Raw genomic sequence first — 6,000 nt, 5'->3', positions numbered from 1 at the left:
TTTTCGAATCTAGAAAAACTGTTTACCAAATAATTAATCAATTTTCTGATCAACAAGAACATTATTCAATCTCAGAAAGTTTCTCAATTTTCGATCTAAGCTTCTTATAACTAGATCTCAGTTATGAACACACAAGAAATTTTCAATCTAAGCTTCTTATAACTAGATCTCTTCGATGAAGCATACGGTTTGGCATACAAGAGAAGCTCACCAGGCTCAAAGTCCAATCTCAAAATGTAAGCAATTAAAACCTCAAATCTATTTTATAATATTTATTCATCCTTTTTTATTTTTTTATAATGTTTTCTGGTTTAGGATAACATCTGTAAGTTTTGCTAAGAAGAGTTTACCACCATCTCAAATCGGTGTGTTTCTTCGTGATTATCACGGTATCGCTCAGGTCAAAAGTGTTACTCGTGCTAAAGATCTTGCATATTCTCAAGGCTCACGGTACTAATCCATTTTATTTTCTATTTATTTATTCACTTGTTTTTTGTATTTTAGTTTTAAAAATGGTTGCTTTATATTGTGCGGTTGTAGGGCTTGCACCTGAAATTCTTGAAGAATTGGAAGCCTAGGCTAATTTCAAGACTTTGGGAAGTAGCCGGCACGCGATATGAGGATGATAAGTTAGTGAAGCAATGTGCTTCTTCTACTCTGCTTTCTGATGGAGATAGTGCAACAATGCCACTTGAATATTGGACTTGTCGAACAAGTGGAGGTACTACTAGTGCATGGTGAAAGATTCTACTCTAGACTCACTCTGTTTGAAGGCTTTGTTTCGTGTATTTTTAGTGCTTATTGGAATTCTTAACTCATTTTGTTTTGTTGTTCAATGTTATGGATCAGGACAAGCGCCTATTGCTTGGATGAATTTTTTCAAGAAGGTGAGTCTTGCATCCTATTTTCATTCATTCTGTTTTAATTCTTTTCTCTTGTGTAATCATTTATTTCAGGCTATATTTCGTACTAAGGATGGGGAGACGTGTGGACGGATAATTATTGGTAACTTGCTAAAACTTTGAAGTATCTATTTCTTATGCCTCACATCTTGATGTGGATAAGGCTGTTAGTCATACTTGGTACAATTTCTTCATTCATGATGTAAGTGTTTAAACCTTTCCAGTGCACATCAGACCTATATACGACCAATCCTGTAGGCTCTAGCCTAAGCATTCCAGGAACCTTGGGATTCAATTCAGACCAGCTGCTCATACTTACCATTCTACATCATTAATGATTGTAATATTGCTGTAGAGTAGTTGCTATTATGAATCTTAAACAGGTAAACCATGTATAGGCCGTTGTGTGAATAAGCGATCAAATTGACATTCAAGTGCAAACACAAACTATTAAGTGAGAGTAGACCAAATCGTCAGTAGAAAGTGACCGACATTGTGTTTCTTTGAAGTTGCTTGTATTTACAAATAGTCATCTTATACTGCCTTAATAGTTTTTAGTAATCCCACTCTTCTGGATTTCAATTATTTTCGTGATGCTTATTGTTATCTCTGTTCATATGATTGATATCCTCGTTTAAAGACGGCGACAATTTCGGTGAACTCTGTTAGAGTTTTGAACTCTGTCAGAGTTCGGTGAACTAGCATATTCGGTGAACTCTGTCAGAGAGTTCGGTGAAGTAGTATATTCGGTGAACTCTGTCAGAGTTTTGAACTAGCATATTCGGTGAACTCTGTCAGAGTTTTGAACTAGCATATTCGGTGAACTATGTCAAAGTTTTAACTAGCATATTCGGTGAACTCTGTCAGAATTCTGTTTTGCTTCCACATTCATTTAGAAATTAGTGTGCTTGTTTTGCGAATGATGTGTTTCAACTTTTTTCTCAAGGACATCAACTCATCTTGCCAAGGCCAGACTGAATTGACGTCTTTTATTTGTGGTTGTGGCATCCTTTACCGTGTTTCTTTTCCGATGTTTGTGATGTGTGTTTCAATTTGTTTTGAACCCATTTTAAATGCGATTTCTGAGAGACAAGTTGCGGACATCAAGAACTGCTCTCTCGAAGCGGATATAACCAATGAATTTACACTTGGTGTGGGTGGTGAACCCTTCTCATTTCCCCGGTGTCATAACAAGGTGGTCGGGCGAGTCTTCGGATTGACAGTGAAATATCTCAGCTTGAGCAATTCATCAGGGAATATGTGAGGCATTGAAATGGTTTTAGGTTGTTTATTGGTGAGACTTCATTTGATTGTTGAAGGTGCACTACACCATAACAAGGAATTTCTAACAAATGCAATTTCTGGTTTGTAACACATACTCATCCGTTAGTAAATTAATAACAGTTAGAGTTCCGTTGCAAAGTTACTTAATCGTTAGTAAATTATCCGAATTATTTTGTGACGTTTATCGAGATATTAACTAACGGATGCATAAGTGTGACCAACGTTAAAAAGTAAACTAAAAAATTGAGATCAATTAAGAAAAGCACAAAATAAAAGAGTATGCTACCCTTCTGTGTAAGGAAAGAGTAAACAAATTAAAACGAGAAAAAAGGGTGAAGTGTTGGCGCTGGTTCTCGCTGCCACTGCCAGATGAGGTCTTTCTTCTTTCTTTTCTTTCTCTTTTCCTCTCTATCAATCTCATCAGTTATGAAATAGAATTGTTTTTTTTTTGTCGATCTGCTTGGTGTTTTGAAGTTAGTTGGTTTTGTACCCGAAAGGACAAACCTTTATCAATTACTGCTCGATCTATGGAAGAAAAACTTGCTTTAACCAAGGTAACAAATAATCCAGGTTTCGATTTTTTGGCTAAGCACAAAAGTGAGTGTTATGTTCATTCAATTGTTGTTTGTTGTGCTTGTTTAACCGGCCTTAATTTCGGTTATTTATTATAATTTTAAGATTATATTAACTTCGAATTAGTGTGCTAACAGATAAGGTCTTCACTTTTACTTCAAATATCAACTTTTTTTTTATTGTTTCATGATCTTGGGCTTGTGTGAATCAATGAAACAAGATAAAAAATATACTCTTTTTATCAAAATATACTATTTTGGATTTATTTGTGATCTGGGTTTTGTTCATTATTGCTTAAGTTGTTCTTTAGATGCATTTTGACGACTTTGGGTACGTATTGGTTAACTGTTGTTAGCTAGTTTTCTGTTATCTGTTGTTGTAACCTTGTCGGTTGTGGTAGGCGAGTTTTCTGGATTTGGGTGGATCTCTGTTTCCATATTTAGTGTAAATAAATTGAGATTCATTCAATAATATTGAAGATTTTGTACTCTCTTTTGAGATATTTTCTGATTCTCTCGAGAGATTTGTGCTTGTGTTAAACATACAAACAATTGTTCACAAACAAAAAATAATAAAAAATATTGGAGTAGATTTCTTCTAGGTGAAACTTTACGTTATACTGAATTTGATTTGATGATGATAAGGTGATTGTATGAAGTGATTAATTTTGATATAGAACTTGTAAGGAATGTTAGCCTTTCTTTTCAAGCTAAACAAATTAATTTCTTAACGTGATGTTATGTATAATATCGAAGTCTGACGACACTCCCTAGGCAATAGGCATTATATTTACCTGTTATGTCTGCCTCATAGATGGGAAGGACTACGGACTACCTATATTAGAAATCATGTGTTGACACCTTGAAATAACTCATTAAGGCCACCACAGAGATGTCTAAGTTTAACAGTTTAACTCATGCTCTATGTCTGAGAGATGAGCCTAGCTAAGTCGATGTTCCATGTAGCATCAATACTGTGTAAGGTAATGGGCAAACATGTAGCCTAATTCATGAGTATCGTCTGTAAATTCGAAATAATTTCATATTAGAATGGTCGTTGTTTTAACCAAATGGATGCTGGTTTTGGATATGATATTTGACTTGCGTGCAAGCTTCCAAGTGATAAGTTCATTAAGACGTACATGTCAACTTACAAGGCAAGCCCTTCGAAATGGATTGCTTTGAAAGTCCGATTCTATGGGTCAGTTCAACATAACCAACTGATACTTAATGTGTTTCTTACAGAGGTTAACTTATAAAGACGTTTATTGATTATTTTGGGAGCTATTATTAAGTATTGGCATATGGTTGCACTACCAAATATAGTGTCAAAAGATGATGCCACCAGCCCCACTTACTGATTGTGTTTCGCACAGAGGCTAACTTATAAAGATTTGTCAAACCATTTATATTGTAAACTGGAGAAGGTTCTTTACTGCTAGCATATTTTTATCATTGGTAAGTGAATCGGTGCATTTGAAGTTGAAGATTAGACATGGATTAAGAGAAAGATGAATCACTTAGATTGTTCCTATTTATGATATAAGATGGTAGGATTTGTTTTCCATGCGTGTACATATTAGATAATGAAGATGCTAGGTGTCCTTGGACTAAAGCTTTATTTCTCAAGTGCCCCATACATAGTACAAAATGCCGCGGCATTTCGCGATATATCGAGATATTTGCCGGATTTCCAGTAAAACGGCATCGAAATATTCCCGATATCAAGCTGGCAGGGAAAACTCCTCTTACCAGAAATTTATCGCTATATATCGCGATATTTAAGATAGATTATCGAAATTTTGAAATATCATGGGTCATCTTCTTGTTGTCACAAGGTGTAAACAGTAAACACAAAACAGTAGAGATGGGTAATTTTCACTCTCCCTGAGTTCCTGATGTTGTGGGATAATATCAACTTGTAATTGATCGATCACACAATTGTTCTCTTATCGTTTCCGTCGTCTTTCCCATTTCCTCTTTTACTATTCATCTCTCATTCTCTTTTGTTTTCTAAGCAAAGGAAGTTTTCTCTCTCTCCTTCCATTCAAGTTTTTTGAGAAATATTGGATATTTAGATTTGAGAAGTTGGGTGTAAAGAAGTTAGAAATTGCAAGGTATGGTCTTCCTGTTAGAAGAAAAAGTAAAACATCTTTAATAGATTTTTTTTTTAATGAGATCACATTCGCATGGCTGCTGTAAGCATGAATGAGGTTGTAATAATTCTCATCTTTCCACCTCATCTGGTCATTTACAAATAACAAGTAAGGTTTGGTTGATATCTCCTTTAATTTTCCAAATTGTTTATCCCTCTATCAAAACCTCATCTCATCACTAAAAGTCCCTTATATGTCTCGATATATTGAACAACTCATTAAACTAGGCTTGCCAAACCTCCTCTTATCGATCGATATTTTCTTATATATTTCAAAATATCGGTTTTGGAGACTTTCGGTATTTTGAACCGGCACGATATTTTGTACTATGGCCCCATACAGTTGACCTGTTCAAATATTTTGGTAAGTTTGGAATAGTGAACAACAGCTTACACCCCACACGTGGTTAGTTGTTGAGCTTAATACAAGTTGAATTATCTTGCAACTTTTGTTTTCCATGTTCAAGTAAGTATAAGCTTAAACGTGAGTGTTGTAGCCACTGAAATTTTGGAGGGAGGTTTAAACCCCAATCGAAGCACGATAATCTCCATTTCTTATTCTCAGAGGTATGAGCCGATCAATGCTTGTCGCATATTACTGTTTCTATCAAGTGTTATGCTGCTTCGATTCTGTCTTTAAATTCCAATTTTTTAAATTGTTTCCTAATTTCAAGTTATGATGCATGTATGAGCTTAATTTAAGCTTCAACATTTGAAAATATGTTCTTTGATTCTTTTAATGCATGTATTGTTATCAATCTGCATTTAAGAAGCTCTTTTATTAAATTAGATTGTCTCTTATCGAAATGTTGGACATTTTAGGAATTTTTCAGATTATTTGGGTAAAACAAGTGCTTGAGATAGATCACCAATGGTTTATCATGTTTTGTACATCTCAGGTATAGTAGTGTTGAAGTCTTATTGATGCAACAATTGTTGCATGCATTACGTTCTCGTGTCCTACATCAGAGCTCTTAGAGTCTAAATGCTCATTAAGGAAATCAAAAGGATAACTTGGTTATGTTTGGACATCAACGTTTTTCTCTCTCTCTTTTTTTTTTTTTTTTTTTTTTTTTTTTTTTTTTTT

The 6,000-nt window shown here is 34.6% G+C and overlaps 1 long non-coding RNA gene across 1 annotated transcript; it reads left to right on the top strand.

The window, feature by feature from the left end:
• The first annotated feature begins 290 nt into the window (after positions 1 to 290).
• On the top strand, positions 291 to 2,084 carry LOC147488084 (uncharacterized). Its single transcript, XR_015203249.1, has 4 exons — positions 291 to 450; positions 541 to 721; positions 850 to 1,005; positions 1,990 to 2,084. It is a non-coding gene; the product is annotated as an uncharacterized LOC147488084 (long non-coding RNA).
• The last annotated feature ends 3,916 nt before the right edge of the window (positions 2,085 to 6,000 follow it).

Source organism: Coptis chinensis, chromosome 7 (assembly GCF_015680905.1).
Source record: "Coptis chinensis isolate HL-2020 chromosome 7, ASM1568090v1, whole genome shotgun sequence".
Taxonomy (NCBI): domain Eukaryota; kingdom Viridiplantae; phylum Streptophyta; class Magnoliopsida; order Ranunculales; family Ranunculaceae; genus Coptis; species Coptis chinensis.
Note: the sequence above shows the minus strand (reverse complement) of the source record. Positions and strands in the feature narration are given on the sequence as shown.